Genomic DNA, 21,589 nt, shown 5'->3' with positions numbered 1-21,589 from the left:
TGGTAGCAAGGTTGTTCAGATTGGCCTTACTAAGCATGTCGAACAGAAAGGGAACAGGTTACCGAAAAAAGTCGAGAATTAAAATAGAGATAAGTACGTGACCGCAGATGATTCGTGGAAAATATAAAAAACCATCTGCCTTTACCATGATATCATGTTTATTGAGAATGGCACAAAAAAGGGTAAAAGAGTTCTATAATGATTCTATGCCGGAGATGTGCTTCTTCTAATATCTTAAAGCAGTAAAAAAAATAACAGCAATTCAAAAAAGCCATGTAGCAGACGAGCCTTAAGCCAATTCGCTGAATCACATCGTGCCAGGCCTGTTCGCCTAATACTGTTTTCTCAAGGAATGCAATCAAGGTATTATAAAATATTGCGGATAATCTTTGTTGCTCAGTTCCGAAGTCCAAGTTTACAGTAATAATAAAACATTTATCTGAATAAATTATATAGAAAAAAATTCATTTACATATGGCCTAGTTGCCAAGCTTAGTGTCGAGATTCTGTTCCCGCAGTAAACACAGCACAATGGTTAGCGCTATATAGAGCTTAAGAAAGCAATGTCTTTGAAAGTAATAGTAATAGAAGAAAAACAGTCGCAGCTGATGGTGGGCAAATCCCTGGGCACTGGGTATATTGCCATAAGCGTTTACTGCTTGCGGTACAACATTGTTAAAGGGTCAAAGAATTTCTCGGTTATCGCTAGCGCTCCGTTTCGGTTTGAGCGCGTGAACTTCTATGATTGCGCGACTGCTTTTGTCGGTTGCGATGTTCAGTTTACGTTCGGGTTCTCCCGACCATATGCCATTACCATGGCCGACTTGTCAGATCGCTGATTTAGCTACGCCGGTCATAAGGTTAACCCAATAAAAGATAATGAAGCCATGTCTAAACGTACGCGAACTCTTGAGATGTAAATTAAAGGTCACTATACTGTAGACTAGGGTGTAGTAAACTCATTGTGGAAACAAAATCGTAAGCATTAACTTTACAGCTTAGGTTAGGATAAACACAATCGAATCACATGTTCCCGATATCGCCTTACTCTTCACCGGCTAAGTGAACATGAAGTTACAGTTTAGTAACGTCGTTCGATAGGTGTCCTGAAGTTTTCGACGTGGCAGGTTTTTCGCTTACATACAGAATGGAAAAATAAAACAAAATTGTCGTAATAGTATTTCGCAAGATTGCTTTCATTATCGTAATATCAGTCTGGTCTGGCCGGGCTGCAAGCTTTGCCAGAACCGTTTCAGTTTTGATACATTCCTAAAAGACCTTAAAAAAATCACCCCTGTGTATCTGATTCTAGCATCGCCGTCTGGCTCTACGGCCCCCGAAAGGCCTGCGCACCTGAACGCACCGGGGCATAGAAGAAGCTGAACCGTCGTCAGAGAAGCCAGCATGCATAGTAGATCAAGTCTCTGGGCCTGTAGTAGGCAGAGCTGCGTTCAAGCCAGAGACCCCAGCGCTAGCATCGGTTAGATTCGGTTCATTCAAGTGATACGGAACAAGTTAAGCGCGTCGGATGCAAAATATGGTGGCGCCCATTACAAACTTAGGAGGACTTTAGGTGGCCAGTGTTATGAGAATATACGGGGCAGATCCTTTCCGAACGAGATCACTATTAGACATTATGTAGGTGCAGGTGTTCCTGGATATGTACTCGTCAACGGGTTTCTGTCTTGGCCAATAACAACACCGCGCTGTTGCGGATTACGCAAGTCCAGCGGAAACAGCAACGACGCATTGTCACTCGGGAAATACTAATTAACATGCATGATCACAGAAAACTATATAGCGGCACAACGCTTCCACGTCCACCCTGCCATATGCCCTTAGACCAGAAGAAAAGTGGCTGCGCGTAATGGTTGCGGAAATTAAAGGTCTAGGGGACTAAACGCGCGGAACGTCTGTTCTCATTTCAATTAAGGAGGCGATCGGTTATAGAGAATGCCGTATGTGCAATCGTTAACGGGGGTGGCCTGAGCGAAGGCAAAACATTCACTTTGAGCGAACAGGGCGCCGCAGTGTTCATGGAACGATAGGGAAGTGTACCGGATGAGAGCATAAGTTTACTACACAAACGTGAAGCGGGTATCATCGCAGGCCTAAAAATTCGACATTTTAAAAATAACTAGATCGTGAACTGTTTTAGTCAGCATGTTGAAATACATAATAGAACTCAATTAGTGTATCTACTAGCAAACATAACAATAACGATAATGGTGTAATCTTATTATTACATGATGATAATAAATAACAAAGCAGTGATGCTGGACCAGGGGAATGAAACACTGGGACACTGACGCCTTCTATCGGGGGATCTGAAGGATAGTTTCGATATTCTTTCGTTTTTCCGCATCATTGTGTCAGAGATCACATAAAGAGCATCGGGGGCACCAGCACAGCCGAAAGTCGCCCCAACCGCTGTTCATTCGATATATTTCATATTTGAATTGTCGCCCGAATGGTCAACGATGAAAGTAACGCGAAGTATCGAACGCAAGTGGAGAATCGAACATTGTCCACTGCTGGCATACAGCAACGAGCCAGGGTTTGGCTGAGTTCAGGAAAGAGAAACGAACGTTTTGCCTCTTCCAGCGACTGTAGTCGAAGCGACTTTGTTAAACGCTGAACTATTACTGCTACCCGTAGTGATATCTCATGGCGCATCGAGCGAAGCGGGGAAGAAATGTGGTACAAAAAGAGCGACAATGTCCATGGCGGGTACTGCCAGTAGAAATCAATCGTGCCCGAGCAGAGAATCGGTGATGACAAAGACCAGTTCATTCTCCCAGTAGCAGAACTATAGTCGACAATGCTGTTGACCGAAAGACAAATGACGCAATAATAGCCATTGTATCTCTCGAGTACCTGCGTTCACATTCGCTTCCATCGGGCTTCGCTCCTGTTCTGACATCTTTGACATCCTCCGAACATTTCCGTAATTCGACCACTGTCCGGTCAATCTTTAGGAAGCAGATCCCAGAATGACGCCGCCATACCGAACGGAAGCGGCAGCAAGAGCGGATATATGACGATGCCAGCCATCGGTGTCCGTTTCCGGGCCTAGGGCCTTACGTATTCTTCGACTGAGTTTCCTCGGTAACCACAATTGCTCAATAGGCTGATCAGCTAAAATGGCAAGCAACGACAGAGGTGATTGCGATTAGTACTAATACAACTGCACACTGGAATTGCCATAGCAATCCTCGTACCGTTTGGGATTCCTTTAGTATGACATCTTCTTTTTTTGCGTGATAATTTTTTTGTTCCGTCTACTGTCATGTGAGGTGCTTTCACCGTTTCCTCCTAACATTTCACAGCACGACGCCATGACAACGATGCTCGCATTGGATCTTTTTTCGTTTCGTAGGAGACGCAAGATGCTGTAGAGATATGCTCGACCAGATCGTATGGCAACTCGAACAGACCTGCTACCGTCTGCCAAATGCTCAAATCGGGCACGTATGCGTAAAGCAAAATCATACGCTTATGTTTATGATTGTGCTTGCTTGCCGTCAGTAGAGTAGAATAGGAAAAATGGTTTTAGTTAGCTAGATGGGACAAGGACTTGCCTTTTAAACAAGTCGCAGTAAGGTTCTTCTACTCGTAAAAAGGAACAACAACAGAAAAATATACAAAAGACGCACATATTGTGTCTATCTTCACTGAATTACTGTTATGTTGAAATATCATGTCTAGGAAAATGCTTAATTTTATGTGTCCCGTAATGTACACTGTCTTGTGAAGTACTGTTAATAGTATAAGACGCATTCATATCTTCCTTTTGGTACTTCCCGACCGCTTAAAGAAAAATTCGTCTCCAACCGTATTGAACTACTCCTTGACGAGTTCGCAGAGAGGCGACTCGCAGAAATGTACCGTATCGTATCGTATGATGAAGAATCGATCGTAAATATAAATCAAGTGCAAAGCTAGCAAAAGGTAAAGGGTCACTCCTTATCATGTCGAGTACGACTATCAGCAGCTAAAGTCGTATTCCTATTATTTTGTTGATTATTTGATCTTCCGCTAGCCTTCGCCTATAGTACTTTCCCCGGTTCATTTCAAACATTTGGCATTCGAGCTTAATTTATGTTTTGTACCGAAGTAAAGCCAAGAAAAAAAACAAACGGGAAAAAAAAAAGCCCACCAATAGGACAACTTCGCTAGAAGATGCTTTTTGCGAATAGGCTTATTTTGCTACACTTGATTATGCTCTCCTTTATCGATGATTTTTTTCGATTTGCCGATGCCGCTTCCGTTGATTGCGAGTCTTCCGCTGCCTGGCACGGTACGTGCTCAGTGTCAGAGCAGCCTGTTTGCTCGATTTTTGCATGCGGCATTTTATTATAGAGGCCGTCATATCGCTTTGCCGGGTCAAAAGGTTCTGAGCCAAAAAGTAGAGAGCATCCGTACCAAGATAGGTACGAGACCATAGATATGGTTGTCAGGCCACCGTTAAGAAGTTTCACGACGATTGGACTCTAGTGGATGCAGCGTCGCTTCTACGACCCTTGATCAACAAGTAGAGTAGGATTCTAGTATAGGATTGACAATAGGATTGACAGGAGGTTGAGCTGTCAGATCAGTCTAGTTGGCAGACTTACAGCAGCGTCAGCGAAGTCAATTTGATAAAAATGGTAATTTAACCCCCCGCCAACTACCTATCTCTTATCACTGTGCTATTACCGCCCGTTGCTGATAACGCTGTAGCCGTCGTCGGTCGAGTTGGCTGTGCGAATACTTATGGCTGCTCTATGGTGTGATTGATTGTCACGTATATCATCGTCCGATAAAACCAATAATATAGTACAGAAGTGGGAAAACCACCTAAGTCAAAAAGCACACATATTTTACTTGAAAAGCAAAGAAAGAAAAAAAAACAGACATCTATCGTATGATAAAATCATCCCAAACGTTGACGATATAGTAACAGCGATCTCCCATAATCAATAAAACAACTAAATTGAATAAAGATCGACAAATCGCACGAATTATAAAGTACGATAAGGGGCAGCGACCTAGCTAGCTAGCTCGTGAGCCTGAGATAATTAACTGCCACTAATAGGTGTAGCGGTGTGCAGTTGAACCACAGTAGGTTGAATTATGTTATTACGACAACAGTAACCTGTAAATAATTATCATTTGAACACTCGATGTGCGTGTGTACTTGCGTTCGTGTGGAGCAATTTCAGCGAGCTATACTAAAAACAATATCAAAAAAAGGCGTATTTTCAGAAGCTGAATTGTAGGGCGCGTATTATTTCAAGAACATCGTTCACTCCTTAGCACAACTTCTCCCATCTCTCTACCAAAAGAACACCGACTGCACATGCTAATCTCGTTCTCTGCTATCCTGTACTAATCCCAGCATCGCTTGTAGCGGGCATCTGGCAGGTACATCAGTTCTGTAGTAACGCACATCGATCCTGAGCTATCTAAGCTAAATTATAGTTGAGCCTTTATTGATCATGTATATTTTCAATAGACTTACTCTGTGCCAAGCTGTTGTGTTCAACCTACGAAATGTTTGTTTCAGTTTTTCATAGCGATCTATTGTTGTTTCACTGTTAATTATTTCATTTACGGGACCTGAGAGACTAGTTGATCCAGTAAATCGTTTCTGAGACAGATCGTAACGGATCCTCAACTAGCGCGCATGATGTGGATAGCATCCATTTGCAGGCTTTATTATTTACGTTCCCTTGATCGGAGAGCCCCTTTTGATCGGATTGATTAGTTAGTACGTTCAATGGACGCACACAGGGCATGCTAAAATGAAGCACACAGCAACAACTTCTAGAAAAAAAAATACCTCGTTTAGAAAAACGAGCTTGTACTGTTCGTCGATAATACTAATAAGGTCCACTCGTAGTATTCTGTTGTGTTTCGCATGTAACGTCTAGGCCTCCATATTGAAAATGAATACGGGAAAGCTGCAAACTCAGCAGACGACCACAGTAACGACGATGGCGTCGTCCTAGCTGTCACCAACACAACTCCGTTACAGCAGCTACTACAAGAACATAGACTTTCAGCTAGGCGAAGGTCAATATCAACAAATACTACAAAAATAGTAAAGAACAGATAATCTTCCTACTGAGTGAAAATATTTCTGATCTGTGCAACAACACTTCCTCCTCCCTCTAAACATCGCTGGTCGCGTGCTTGAGAATTGCTCCACCTAGCGCCCCCTGCCCGGCTGTTTCAGGCCTGTTTGTGGTCACACTTCCCTGTGGCCACGCTGTTTCGTCAGTTGTATTCTCAAGGTTCGTCGTAGTTGTCGGTATCTATTCTGACATCTAGTCATCCCCCCTTCCGTCAGACTACTAATCCACATTCGCCGAGCGCCGTCTACTTGAGTGCTTGCGCCTATCGGACCAGCCAATGATGCATGATGGCGAAATCGTAAATAATAGCTCGACGTGCATGATGAATGCGGTACACCTGCTTTCCTTCCAAAATGTATGTACAGTATGCTGGACATTGTTTGTTTTATGTGTATTTTGTCTGTTGTGCCAGGAAAACTGTTTTCATTTTAATTCGAAAACCTACCGGGCTCTATTTGCAAGCTTTCGAGTATGCCGTATTCAAGCAACGGCATACGATTTCAGCGATTCAATGAGTTTGACTTCCGTAGATTTTTGCCGTCTCCATATATTTGATTGATGCTTGAAATGAATGATTGCTTGATGAATAAAAAATGCTGCAAGTTTAACTAGGATAAAGAATAATACCAAGAGCTCTACCAGGGTGTTACCTGGTGGAACGAATACAAGTATCTGCTAAGTTCTATCACCTGTGACAACTTAAAATAGGAGACATTTCTGGCTAGCCCGTACAATAACTGGCAGTGCGCTCTACCAGCTTCTAGTTGCGGAGAGATCGTTTGGTGATACTCGATACACTCACGCTGTCAAATGTCAATTTTTTGTAGAACAAATTGTACTTCTGTTCGTCTATCATCCATGATTGAGACAGAAAAAAAATCAAAATTTCCTCCCACGATGACCACATACTACTGATAGCGTTAACGGAGACTTGTAACTGCCAGGTCAGAACATTGCAAGAAGTTGCTTTGTGATGTAAAATGTTCGAGCCGTTCATGACCAAAGTAGAATGTCTTAAGCAACGAAGTAATTCTATATCTTATGTCAAGGTAACACTCCTCCACAGCTTCTTATGTCCACGCTGAGAGGTAAACGGAACAACGCCACCATACTAGGACAGCATACTAGGTAACTCGTAGAGGCTAGAAAATCCTACCAGCTGCTGACTGGTGATCCTTGCTAGCCCGCACCGTCAAATAAATTTCCACAAATCGATATCTGCTATGCATGCGCTCACGCGTATCAAGCTAGATGCCGAGGCACTGCAGGTAAGTCACCAAACAGGACGGCCACACTCAGTATTTTTTGCACTCATGCCGTATGCATTCTATTATTATAGAACAAATGCATGGCAGATTGACGGGTAGCGCGACTCAAGTGTCTTGCGGGAGTAACGGTCGTATTCCCCCAACTTGATGAGAAGGTCGAGGGGGCTAAGCCAGCAGTCTCATCGCCGGGGGCAGTTAGGGCTGTCGGGTCCAGATGTGACTCTCCGGCGAAAACCGCCACCAAAACTGGAGAACTTATTGGGTACAGTTAGACACAGTAGTTCTCTGCCAACAAGTTACTTCCAACAGGTTCAAACGAGAGGGATCTTAGGGGTGCCCCTTAGGACCGACTGGTGACTCTCTCCCACTTACATTCTATCGTTTTCTCTTTATCTCTGTCAGCCGTTCTCGCTTGCGGCTGGGTCGGCGTAAATAGTACTGCCGCCATGGCTCACACTAGCCACAGACACAAATCGTAGCGGCTCACGAACACCTTCTTGGGCTTGGTTCGCTACTGATGAAAATAGCCAAAAGTGTCGACGAGGCGGAGAGATCTGTTCGCTCGCGGTTAGTTGGAACGGGTCCATCACTAAACCTTGCCGGCCGTGAAGCTAGTATGAATTAGACTGCTGCTCGCTTGCCGGACGAAGTTTAGCTGCGCATCTCTGAGCTCAAGGTCTGCTCTTCGGACCAACACACAATGCCAACAACAGCTAAAAGAACAAGTCGACCTAGAACAAGGACACACTTGTATATAAGATTTAGTAGGAAAGAGAAGGGAGCAGAAGACTCCAGTGGCTCCGCCTCGCTTACCCTGGTTTAGTTTCGTCTTGGTGAAGACTCGTTTGCTAGGAGGGTTCTGGATCGGCTGCCGCCGTCAGCGATCATCTACTATTAGGAAGATCACCACCATCGTTACCGGTCGGCGCAGCTATTATGATGCTGCTCGGATCCAGCGGTAGCAAATACAGGAGGCGAAAAAAGAATAACGAAGTGCCCAGAAGCCCTGTGAACCTCGAAATTGAAGAAGTTGAGTAGTCGCACGGCTCTTAGTTACCCCTACTTTTTTGCTTTCTTTGTTCTTTCGCACTCACCAGCGAGAAACGAACTGCTGCGGATAATAAGAACGTTTCACTGAAGGGTCACCCCTCCTAACCAGAGTCAATGAAAGATGTTACGAAGTTAGACAGGCGTACTGGGGACCGAACCCAATACAAGGGGTTGGCGGTTCACTGAGACTGCTACGGCTGCCGGCGGCATATCAACTATCCGAACTGAACTGCTGGGCCGTCAAGTGTGGAGAAGGCCTGCGTCGGGCCTATATATGCTATATGCAGTGACTGGTCCGCGAGGCCGTCGCAATCACCAGGATTGTTGGTCGTCATCTCCTCCTGCTCTTTACCGACCCATCGTGCATGTTCGACCCAATAGGTAGCTGCGCAGAAGACAAAGCGACCTTTGGTGTTAATAGGTTAATGACCAGATACAGTTATACGAGTACCCCTTAGGCACCTATAAGGACGACAGACCTTCTAACTTAAACAAATATACATGGGCACTCCAAGTTACTCAACGGTGTGACCGCTGTAGCAGGACAGATTTTGCAATCGAAGACGAGAGATAATTCGATTAGTGTTTACGATTAGAGACGTTATAGCAGTAGCGACCATGTCAGCTACTTTAATAGCTTGAGTTCGAAATAGCCTGGGTCGCAGACGTTCGCACGTCGTAACAACGCGCGTATCATTGGCCGTAGACTAATTTGATCCGTTGATCTAATAGAACGCACCCTGTTATGCGAATGAGTTAGTTCTCATTACAATTTGGGCTTTGCAATAAATAGAAATCAATAACCTGTGTCTTACTGCTGGTAATAAAACGATATTCTAGCAACTATGCTTGCTCTGATGTTTAAAGACTTTACCTTAATAAGAATACCAGACTAGCGATCCCCAAAGCAAATATCTCATTATCACAAGCCAAATACGAATATTATTCGATTGCCTATTCTATATATGTGTATTGCTTTTCAGTGGCAAATCGATCAGTTATAGAAGTTCGACATTATAGCATAAGATATGTAACCAACTTGTGAATGTCTAATTATAATGATCAAGCGCCTTATCTTCATCGTCCTAAATCAAAGACGAACAAACGTATTCACGTTCCATCAGATCCGGAGACAAAGGCCCGATCACATAAATTGCCCTGTAGGCGGATGGCTATGGTCTGGACCGTTATCTAGCCAGACAAAAGCAGATAATACCCGTTCATGCTGTGGAACGTAAACGATAATATTTTCGTCACAATCTCACAACACAACAACGGCGTTTGGAATTGACCCATTGTTGGTATTTTGACCGCTCCGAATAGTCGACACGTTGCTTCATTGCATCGCTTGTGCCATAAGCGTAATTAACATGTGTTTGTTCGGTCGCCGCATCCCGTACAGCGTCTTAAAACTGAGACGAAGAACGTTGTTCATACCAATGACTATTCAAATAGCTGCGAGCCACTCAGCAAACGTTTATAGTACAGTAGAAATAATGTCGACTTGTGAGCACTAAAGCAACAGCATCACGGGGTAGCGTTGTTGCTTGTTTCTCTAGAAGAACTATTCCAAAGACTAGAATCACCAGCTACAATGATGGAAAACGCCATCCATGTCAGCTACGGATTCTGTGTAGGCAACTACGACGCTCCGGTTTTACGTAAACACCACAGCAAATTCAAATGCTGAAGTTTTCTTTTCATTTTTTTCGCAGATCGCTTTTTGTGATATCGTGCTGTGGTCATCGGCGTGTTCGGGGACCAGGCCTACTCGTCAGCGAACGATGCTTAGAGTTATTTCTACGATTCTAAAGATCAACTGAGCCGCTGCGATATTGTACATCTTTTGTACGGGCCATTTTCCATTGAGTTTACCCTAATTTTTACTCTAGGGTAATACAATTCAGCCAAAATCCCTAATTGTATTGCGCAATCTTGTAGAGAAAGTGCTTACCTATTTATTATTATTAGATCTTATTAACCCCGTCCTGTTACGGTAGCCTCTGTTGTGGTCACTAAAATAGAGCTCGAATCTTTCTCTTTCGTTCTCTAATAATGTCCACCCCTGTAATATTATTATTATTAGGGCCGTTCCTTAAACCTCGTTTACACCTTTTCCCAGCATATATGTTGTCTTCATGCTTTATTATGATCACATAATCCTTTCTTTCATTATTTTCGAGATGCAATCATTTCGCCTGATCTTCGACGTGCACTAGTGGCTAGTAAATTGTTTGTCATTCGTTGGTATGGATATAATTAAGGAAAATAATGATCACTTTGTGATGGGATATTTTATTAATAGAGGTTTGTCGATAGACCAATCATTGGGTTATTTTGTCGCTTCTCTAACGCAGATGACGCAGGGTAAGCCCCTCTTACCGTTTCGCTATACTGAATCTTCCGGTTTTTGAGACGTGGGGCCACAAAGGCAAACATACGTCCTCACGTATCGCGATTTATTCCTCTACTGTGAAATTGCATTCGCGCTCGTTACATAGATGTAAAAATCTGATCGCTAAGCCACAAGGCGATGCGCGGTATCGTATGAAAGCGAACCACTGCTATTACCAGAACACAACATGGCGTAAGCGGCGGTGCCTAAAATGTGTTGTTGATCCTGGTCCCAATGGGCAGATTGGCTTTTTTTAAAAAAAAGAAGATGCTAAATAGTGAAAATGTGCAAAAGCGAACGAAAGGTAAATGCTACATCTGTATTACAGCTTTGATTGAAACATTGTCTTTTTTATTTACTTAAATTATTTAGTTAGATTATTTGAGGATAGATAAATATAAGTGCATTGCTGATCTGAATACTCTGAGAAGCCCAGTAATTCCGTATGTCTTGGTTCTTTCTGTTCCATGGACTAGACGAAAAAAGAATATGTTATATCTTATGTGGGCCTAGACGTTTACTTTTTTGGCAGATTATCCAAAAGCGGGCTAATATCTACACAACATGTACGTACATACCTACGTAAGTGTTACAAAAAAAAAATGATTTACCTCAAGAGCTCATAGCATGGATAGTAAAATAAAGCGTCAGGCTAGGGCTTACAATATGGCGACATTGTCGCTGTTCAACTTTTGTCGCTTAAATTTGTCTGAGCTTCATGCGGTGTCCTGCATACATTTGACGCGTCACGTACCGCTCTTGTTTGTGTGTAACACATTTGCCATTGAGTCTGCATCAATAACAACGTATGAGATAACGTCATGAATTAGTACTATATATATATATATATATATATATATATATATATATATATATATATATATCCTTATATATGGGACTAAAATTGTTAACCTTTTCTTGTCCAAACTCACTGTCAAACCTTCATGGCTACACAGCCACTGGCAGACCGCCATTACCGTAATGCCTTGTTACTTTGTCACGTACTAGTCTTAGACAAAAATAACACATTAACCATATCTGCCAGTATGTTGCCGGCAACACCAATAGTCATGCCCAATTTTGACACGTTTTATTGTTAGTTAAAACGCAAACAACTTAAGCAACAATTGCTTTTCCATTTATACTAGCTAGTTGCTGTCTAAGGTCTATATATATATATATATATATATGTCCGTGCTAACGGATGTGTGATGGTTCTCCTTTAAAATTACGTTTTGTTTCCTATTTTTATTTTTTAACATCATAATCCTTCTGCGACTTTTCTTTTTTCTCTCTTTACATGACTGTTCGTCCGGGTGTTTCGAACAAGGTTGACCACATGCTCTTCTCCATTTTGCAGGCCCGGTTAATTCTCACAGGTTTTCACAAGGATGTGCCTATTCTGTACACTATCGAGTTAAATCCGTTTACATACTGACAAATGATCTATGAGATGTGACAAAATCAGCTCAACAACGGCGTTCCGACACGAAACAGCACGACATGCATGTGATATTAATTTACAGGACGTTCTAATAAAAATCTATCCTAATCTATAATTGCATATGCCTGAACAGCAAAGTTGTCGAACTGTTCCCAATCGTGCATGAAAAGCTCGTGTAGCAAACGAATTCTCCTTAGAAATGGCAGTCCAACACAATCCGAATACCTGTTTAAGTACGTGTCGGTTCGATAACGTAGATGCCCTTTGTCACCGACATCTTTTGTTTTTTCTCGGTTAGATTGACTAGAACGAAGAAAGCGTAGGTCGAGCTGGTCTGTGTAGCGCAACTGTAGACGATAATAAAGTACACAAAAAAGGAATGAAAAAAGATCAACTGTTAAACAGGGGCGACAAACAAGATGACATGTCTAGCAATAGACAGGACTGGGTCGAGATTACGATATAACAACTATTTTTATCACAAATATGTTTTATTAAGGTTTATAATACAGTGATTTCGTGTATCACTCTATATAGCTAGCGAGCTATAAGCTAGGGCTATAGGGTACGGAGAAAAGCTTTGGTTAACCTAACCAGCAAGATGGCACGCTTGCTGCAGCTCAATGCTGCTGTTATCCCTCTTCTCGAACGCCTTTTGGCCAACCCCACCAACTAAAAAGTTTAGCGCACCCCCTAATCGCTCAACGGCGCTGTAGAGCATCGATGAATATCGCAGCTATGAAATAAAACCTGTTAGCTGCCTAAAGCCGAGAGCGAGATAGGCGTCGGTGTCGGCCGCAGCAAAACCATGAACATCGAAAAACCCCGCCAGCGCCGAAAACCACAACTACCCGGTCGCCAGCGCCGCGGATCTCCTTCACGGCAGCTCAGGAAGACAAGCTCATGAAAGCACGGTACGTAAACATACGTTTGAGGTGACTCCTTCTTCAACGTTTTCTTCGTCATCAGCGACTTTTGCTGCGGTCGGATTGAGCAGAAAGGGCGAACATGCGATAAGCAACGTTTGAACGGAAGCCGATGAGGGAATCGAAGACGGTTTTACTCCAACGTTTCATCGCATGACATGTTCAAACAGTAGACGCTCGCGGTGGTGATAACTGGGATGGCAGAGCGGCCTGTTACGAGTACGCAGATACGGCTGGACCCACCGCGCTAGCAGAGGTTGCTACGGCCGTAGGCGAAAACGAAGAAAATTAGCAACAAAATATCTTCAGTGGCAGCAGCAAAGCACGAGACGAGCCCAGATTTAGGCCCAGGCTTGGGAAAGCCGTTGATTCGCTACGATTGTCCGTGCGAGTGCTGCTACTTGTCCCTCGAAGTCACAACCACGTAACAATTGTCGTTGCATTGGGAATTGGCCGGTGTGGATATAGGACACATTATACACGGGCGTGAACGCTACGCACACGCCTTCGCTACCGAAAGCCATAATTGAGGTCGTTTCAATTATTTTAACTATTGCATTCTTTTATTACAACTATCGGATGGTGTCAACGGCCAAAGGCGATTTGCTTGAACAAGGCCAACGTGTAGTTACGACGCTAACGTTAATATACCAATATGAACTTTTACAAACGTTGACAGAAATGACACCTAAAGCTCTATTTGAATATACAGTAATGATAGGGATACATTTCCCTTCTTGATAAAATCAATTATTTATTGTGATTCGCATCATAAGTATCATATGTAGATGCAAATAATCAGTATCAAAAGTTAGCTGAGCTATACGTGCCGTGCAGACAATTAACGCGGTATGTAGCGTGGATTCCTATCTGGCAACAAACATTTCATGGGCAAATCGACCGTGGTCCTGTATGTTATACCGTGTGTATGTATGTGTGTGTGCGCATACAGAGTGACTCTATTAAGGTAGTAGTCCTACTCTCTCCTCGTGATTGAGATGACTGTGGAGGAAACATTCGTTAAAACGTCAGTGGAAGCCTACCATACTCTATACTGCTAAAGTGCCAAATACTTCACAACATAATGTCACCATATTCAAGTTAGTCGCGTCTATCTCAAGTTCAACCGTTACCGTATCAAACAACAGCCGACAATAACAATCGTCCTCGTCATCATGTTTGTCTTCATTTTTTTTCGCTTCGAAAAATTACCTTTCTATGATTCTGCTTTTCTTGGATATTCATCATTGAGACTTTGAAGCAGCCACAGCAACGGCCAAAGCAGGAAAGAGCTGACGCGTCCATCCAAATATTTTCTGGAGAACGAAGACCGAAAATCTGTTGCACATGGTGACAGCTTGACATTGCCAAACAGACCGCTTTGTTGACCTTGTAACGTACATATGTGCGTCGTATATGTTAAGTCGTATATTTCAAAATGATCTTTCATTGTATGATGAGATGACCAGTGGCGTCATAGCTCTTGTTTAGAGCTTGCACGTCTACGTTCCGTTGACTGGTCCTTGTCGATATTTCTGCTGAAGGACCAGCCATTTGTTGTCACCTTTACCTGATATATATATTAATCTCCTGAGATAGCCGAAGTCACATAGCCCTTTCTACCGGTACATATACAGACCTAGATCCACCTGTACACGTAGATACACACGTATACAGATGCATGTACAGATCTTCGGAGTGTTTGTGATCGTTGCCCGAACTCGTGTTCGACCCTTTGATCTCCCTTAATCGTCGTGTCTTAGCGTCGCCTGCCCGGCGGCAAATTGTTCTGAGAGCAAGGATAGGCATGAGATTGACCGGCGTCTTATCCCTTTTGCGCCAACTGATTGACCTAACTTCCCTCGGCTCGCTTCCCAACGTTCAGTGCTTGATACGGCTTAGGTATTATCGCTGCTATTGAGACTAACGTTGTGGAAAAATTGCCAACGTCAGTCGCAGCAGCAGCATCAGCACCAGCACAGCATCGCGCTCTTCATGCGGGTCCTCCTGTTGGTCTTGACTTCTCATGATTTGGACTTTGGGGCCGCTGAAGCCACAATTCTACAATCCGTCTTCTATTCTTTGCCGGCTATTCCCTCGGTTTAGCCGATCTGTGCTTTGCGCATCGGTCTCTTGTTGCGGATTGCCCTTTCTCTTTCCTTCGCAGCTACTGAATTCGGGGCCTCTTTGTCCACCAGCCACCGGCATCGTCTTTCACTTCTGCTGACACCCACTAGCGAAAAACACAAGCGCGAGCTGCAGCCGCTGCTATCCAACATCGGCGGCAATAGCAGAAACGGCAAGCAGTGGTGAGCAGACCGACCAGATCACGCCGTGTCGGCCCAAATCAGCGCACCACTGGCATACTGTCGCTTCGGCCGGAGCGCCGGAGAGCTCGGAGAACAGCCGTGGTCCTCACAAGACGAGACATTCAAGGAAAAACAAAAGCAGAAGACAGAGCAGTCAGAGGGAGCAAGAGTATGACAGACCGACGAACGGTAAAAGTTGAATTGCGGATCCTTACAGAACCTAGCATTGCTAGCTGGTTCGCTCTGCTGACGCCGAAAAAACAGAATGCCGGCAACCACCCCGCGAAAAAAAACGAACGAAAGATACGCTGAGAAACAGCTGACAGCGATCCTGAAGAGCATCGAACATTCTCGATCAGCGAGAAAGATCCCTGTTGCCCTCTGCGCGATAGCTTCAGATCTGACGCCATGGGCGAAAAGATGACCCGGAGGTTAAACGGTCTCGGTGGCTGTGGTTTCCGTCGACGTTGTTGTGAGTAGGGGATGTGCTTGGAAACGCTCAGACTGTCGTCATCATGCGCTTTTTTTAAGCTGCACTATCAGGGCTAATCATGGGTCGATTTTTGAGTACGTGCAGTGTGCTGTATCAGATACCGAACGGATATGTTCGGTATATTATGGCCGAATAGAAATGAAGAACTACTAGCATGCCAGGTGATCTTCGCCCATTAGCAATTAGCTTGACTAGCAAATACGAGCAACTGACAAAAATGTTGCTGATGGTAAAAGCGCCTGGAATGAAGCGTTTGAAGATAATTAGTGCAAGCCTTTTATTACAATACATTTTACATTTTCGTATACATCCACAGCATATAATGCATACGCACATGATGCATCGCAGATTATTTCGGTAACTATAATGGTGTGCCCTTAAATCGAATATAGCCCAAATAGCCATACGGATCGTGAAACTACCGTGCTTTTAAAATTGTTTCGATATATTTGCGAGAAATTATGATTTTCAGACAGTGCAGGGTTCGCCTTCTTTCGGTGATTGCCATCTTTGACGGAGCAAATCGCGAGCCGATCCAAATGCAAACAATTTCGGTCCAACACCACCTATATGTTGCTTGTTTTTGTTCTCCTTACCCAGTACTTCTGACAGCCTGTAAGCTTGATAGTAGGACCTATAGGGGGAGAACTAAAGTATCGAGGCTTAAACATACTATCATAATATGGCGATGAATAACACCAACCCCAACAAAGGCCGAAAAAAAAAATAATTTTTACCTGATCGTTCTCCAAAAAACCACACTATGGGAGAGAAATGTGGACACGCAGCCTCAGTGTGCATACTTCAGTTCTTGACTGTAGAAGGGCTATATACATAGCCGTCCATAGTTAGAACAAGGATCGAAGGGCCGCCAAAGTGTGTCCGTAAGTCGCGTCATCTGTCAGTCACCACATGAGGAAGTCGGCAAAAAGCCACGGCAGATCCGAACGCGCTCCAAACAGACAAACGAAAACGCACTGCATCTCGCTTTGAGCTTCGATCGGCATAGGTTAGATCAGTTGTAGATAGCTTGTCGTAAGCACACGTTTCTTCGTCCGCATCCGAACAAGGCTGCTGTTGCCAAGTCCATGTACGTAGAGCACAAAGACAAAACAGAGAAAAAGAAGATCCAGCATATTCGAAGGCATAAAGGAGACCCTCAGCTGAGGCCTTAGCTTTGGTAATATCGTCAACAGGACCACAGTATTGGCACTGACTATGTTCTTATAAGCCATATCCCTACAGGGGAGATGGAAGCGGATCGCGACTGCAGACAGGGTGCCCCTCTTCTTTACAGTAGATAAAGAAACAGAAATCCTTTAGAATCTTTGCTTCGCTGTGTAAGCCGCGCTCAATTGCGACTGATAGGCGTTCGAGGTAGAAAACAGCGAAAAATTAACAGAACGAACGAAAGTCGGCGATCCTTGTTGAATTGATTGCACTTACACACAGTTGAATACAGCCAGTGATCATCAATACTAGATCCAGGATTATTTTATCCCGATAACGGACAAATCAATCAAATATAAATAATAATGATCAGCATATACATTTTGATACATTCTTAAGTTAAGTAGCATACAGACATTGTTCTTGAAGCGTCCAATTGGCTATGCGGAGGTTTCGCAGGGGCTTCGAAACCCCCTACATCAACAAACATCTTATATTTGAGTACGAACTTGTTGGATACAATTCTACTTCAATGGAACGAATAGTTTTGGCATTTACGCATATATTCTCTCTTTAGCGGCTACTGCTTATTCATATATGACGTTTTCTGAATATAATTAGACAGACCATGTTGATAAAGCTAATAAAATTGTAGATTTAAGCTATGCAAGTTTTCTGTAGATGTTTACCACCAACAGCGCTAGCAAATCGGCTCTGTAGACCGACGCTGGGAAATCCAACGTTTAGAGCACCCAATAATTATTATCATTTGACCCAAAACGTTGGTACTTATCATAACAGGCTGTAAGTTTGATTAAATGACGCACCTGTTCCTTTCACCTGCGCAACGATGCAGCGCCATCGCATCTTGCGTAGATCCGTTCTATTCGTGTCCAATTTCGTCCTGTTCCGCCTAATCCGAATTCCTTTTTAAATGTCTAAACATTCAACGGTATCTGGTTGTCCTACATGTATTTCATATAAAAATTTACATGTCAAACGAGCACCGAAAATTTTATGTTCTTTATCTCAAAGTATCCACGGATAAGTTGAGCCTGGACATGCTTTATCGTGTCTGCCTGCACACGTTCACATGTACCTCTATATAATAAATGCCACAACTTCTATTTATTACTATTATCAGTCTTATTGGCATAAATGTATGTAAAGATTCCAACGTTCCACCATTATCTAGGGTAACTAACGCCCAAATGCAAGGAGCATGCAAGGAACGTAATATGACATACGGAGACTGTGCCTTGCGTTGACTGTTTATCCCCGAATCAAACCCGCTCGTATACACAGGCAGCAAACGTGATCGAATCCTACATCAGCAATACGAACGAATGGTACGAACAGCCTGTATACACGTAACCATAGCCTCGTCACCAAGCAAACAGCTGTGTCTGTCGATTTTCTTCCCTAAACGTTCAATGCCATCTACGGCGATGATTGTGCGTTTCCTAGCCTGTAATATGCCGCTACCGCATCGTCTCGCCGTGTCTTCTGTTCAGCAAAAGCTATCCTCCGCCAGCATTTGATCCGATCGGTGTAGCTCCTTCGCTTCTGAAGTCGCTGTGGCTGTCGCTTCTGGTAGTGCAGTTCAGCTTCGTCAGAATAAGCCGAAGTTACCATTAGCTGACTTTCTGTCGGCCTCTTCGCTTGCTTCGTTTTTCGGCGTTACTTCGATCTCTTCTTCTTCTTCTGCCTTTTTACTCCTGCTGCTGCTGCTGGTGCTGGTGCTGCTGCTGCTGCTCTTACCTACGTTGTCGATTTTTCCGTCTTTTTTGTTCGATAGCTCTGGAATGCTGTGGCTATTTTTGCTTGTTGCTGCTGGTGTGGGTAGCGAATGCGGTCTATTTTGCTCATTGCCTCGGTAGCTAGTTCAGCTGTTGCTGTTACTGACCTTTGTTCTGCCTTTGGTCTATTCGCAGCGCAGCGGTCCCGGATCATCAAATAATCGGCGTTCGGCATTCCTTGGAGTCCGCGTTCAACCGCATTGTCACAGCCAGCGTCAGCTACTGCGAGTTTGATTTTCGGCGAACGCTGAACGCTATTCGACCAGCGGCAGCAGAAGAGATCATTTCGCGTTTTCTTCAACTTCTGCTCAGTGTGATGACCCGATCAGAGGGGGTAAAGTGACGGAACAGAGTGAACGGCTGAACCAGCCAGCAGCCTACCGAAAGTAGTACTCTGTCGTCAACCGCTCATCGACGGTAGCAGAAGCTCGAGCCGCTGACGAAGCGAGCCGCCCGTTCGAAGTGCGACTTTCTGACCGGTGGCTAACGGCCACTGAGGGAACGAACTCGCGTCGCTGGCTTGGCTCGTCGTCGATCCAGCCGACGCTGAAGCCATAGAAGCGGCTGTAGAATAAGGGACAGCGGTAGCGCAATACGCCATCAAAGTAACAACCAACCGGCTCGCCCATCTACGCCATAACACAGATGATACAGAGGCGAATGGACCGCTAGTAGGGCCCGAGCAGAAGCAATAGCCGACAATAGCAGCTAGTCAGAAGTCCGTGCAAGGACTAGCAGCAACGGCGGCGAAAATTGGATTTTCGTATGGCTCGAACGGCAGCAATGGCGTCACCCGCTACGAAAGCGAGATACGGAGTGCTACAACGATGACATTGGCAAAAGGAAAATCTCCAGTTAAACGGCTGACATTTATTGTCGCGTGCCAGTGGAATAGTGGTCAGGTCAGTATCTAAAATAGAACATCTGTGACATAACATGAGATGAGGTGTTGACGGATGACATTGGTAGTATAGGGCTGCAGAGAGGCCTTGGCTTCCGTGAGCAAAGGGGTAGATGCGTATCTAGGAATTTGTATGAAATTGTCTAAATATACAATATATTTCAATTGGCTTCGTACATTTGCTTAGAGAGGCAAATCAGTACGTGTATAGTGAATATGCAAGAAACTGTACCGTGTCCGCTTACTAGCGCAGGACAAGAAATCTCATGTTTTTGTTGTACGAATAGATGTACGTATACTATGGAATGCGTACATGAGCATCTTGATCACTAGTTCAATTCCGTAAGACACAGTCTTCCTACAATCGATTTTTTGTTCTGAATTTCTGACATCTTGATACAGACTGCCGCCATCCCGCCAGACGGAGATTCAGCATCACCATACAGTGTGGTGCCATTATAGCCATTCTCACTATCGAACAGTGAAATAACGATCATTAACGGCCACGACGACATTTCGTGTTGCAGGCTGACGGGCGGTATCCAACGAAAGGGCCAAAAAACAGGGAAGCAAGCAGACCATGGAAATTATAGCAGAGCATGTTAATGACGAGCATCGAACAAGAATACAGTGCGCCAATTCAAATAGAAAAGAATCTCGACAAAACACATCGAATCAAGTCAATATTCTCATTAACTTGATATTTTTCGCGTCGTCAATGACACAGCTTGCCGGGAATCAAAGCTCAGTACATCGACGTGCTATACCTTTCAATGAAGATCTAATCACGGCAGCCCTGATGGCATTTACACACAAATATTTCAATTAATCTTCATTATTATAATGATTACATGATACAGCTTCTGTATTTCAGTCTGAAGAGCGACCAAAGTCGCTGGAGAATTAGATGTAGCCTAATGATAATTACAGGCGCATGCATCACTAAGCACGCTTTATACGTCTTCGAGTTCAAATCCGCACCGGTTAGCAGTTTCGAATACGATATATGAGAGAGTTGGTTGGTGATGATGCCTGTTGTCATTATCAGAACTAGCAGGTTCATATAAAGGCATTGTTCAAGTAACTTGTACTTGTCACTCTACCCAGTGGAAGCCATAATGCTTATTTTGGGTTGATCTCAGTGTTTCAATTTCCGCTTCTACATATACCGATACAAGCATGTTAGGCAAAAGGAGGTCGTAAAAATCTATTCGACTGAGAGTCGAGTGAGTAACTATGTCTAAATAGAGAAAAATAAAATTGGCAGAAGAGCCTTGACTGAACCTCTTGAGATTTTCCTTTGACACGGGCAAACAGAGTTTGTAGAATCGTTAATTAAGTTGGGAATATTTTTTGTCCTTGATTTGAATCGAAAATGTTGCCACGGTAAACAATTGGGTACGTATGGGCCAATTAGAAGTAAGTCGCTGGTAATTTTACCCTTGGCGGTGGTCGCGCTTTGGACGATCGCGTGCTTGTAGGTCTGTCAGACGGACCATACCTATCAGCCGTAGGCTCGTGAGCCTGCCATCTTTCGTCCCTTGAATATGCAATAGAGATCTGTTAATTGGCCACGGTCATATGGAACAATCTGAATGGCTGAAAGAAAAAGTGCCCGTCATGTCGATAAGGAATTCAGAGTTTGTCACGGTCATTGGTAAGCAATTAGCCAGCCAATCTAGCTTTATTAGCTACGCTTACTGAGTACTCTATAG

General features: G+C 43.9%; 1 long non-coding RNA gene across 2 annotated transcripts; it reads left to right on the top strand.

Annotated features, from left to right (window-relative positions):
• Window positions 1-18,234: 18,234 nt before the first annotated feature.
• Window positions 18,235-21,157, top strand: LOC111259514 (uncharacterized). 2 transcript variants are annotated; one of them, XR_002679679.2, is made up of 3 exons: window positions 18,235-18,523; window positions 19,109-19,875; window positions 20,402-21,157. It is a non-coding gene; the product is annotated as an uncharacterized LOC111259514 (long non-coding RNA). The 2 variants fall into 2 exon arrangements; XR_015310627.1 differs by lacking the exon at window positions 18,235-18,523 and having other exon boundaries at window positions 18,721-19,875.
• Window positions 21,158-21,589: the final 432 nt, after the last annotated feature.

This window comes from Varroa jacobsoni, unplaced genomic scaffold, assembly GCF_002532875.2.
Source record: "Varroa jacobsoni isolate VJ856 unplaced genomic scaffold, vjacob_1.0 scaffold_340, whole genome shotgun sequence".
NCBI lineage: Eukaryota > Metazoa > Arthropoda > Arachnida > Mesostigmata > Varroidae > Varroa > Varroa jacobsoni.
The sequence above is the reverse complement of the archived record's forward strand: the minus strand, read 5'-3'. Positions and strand labels throughout refer to the sequence as shown.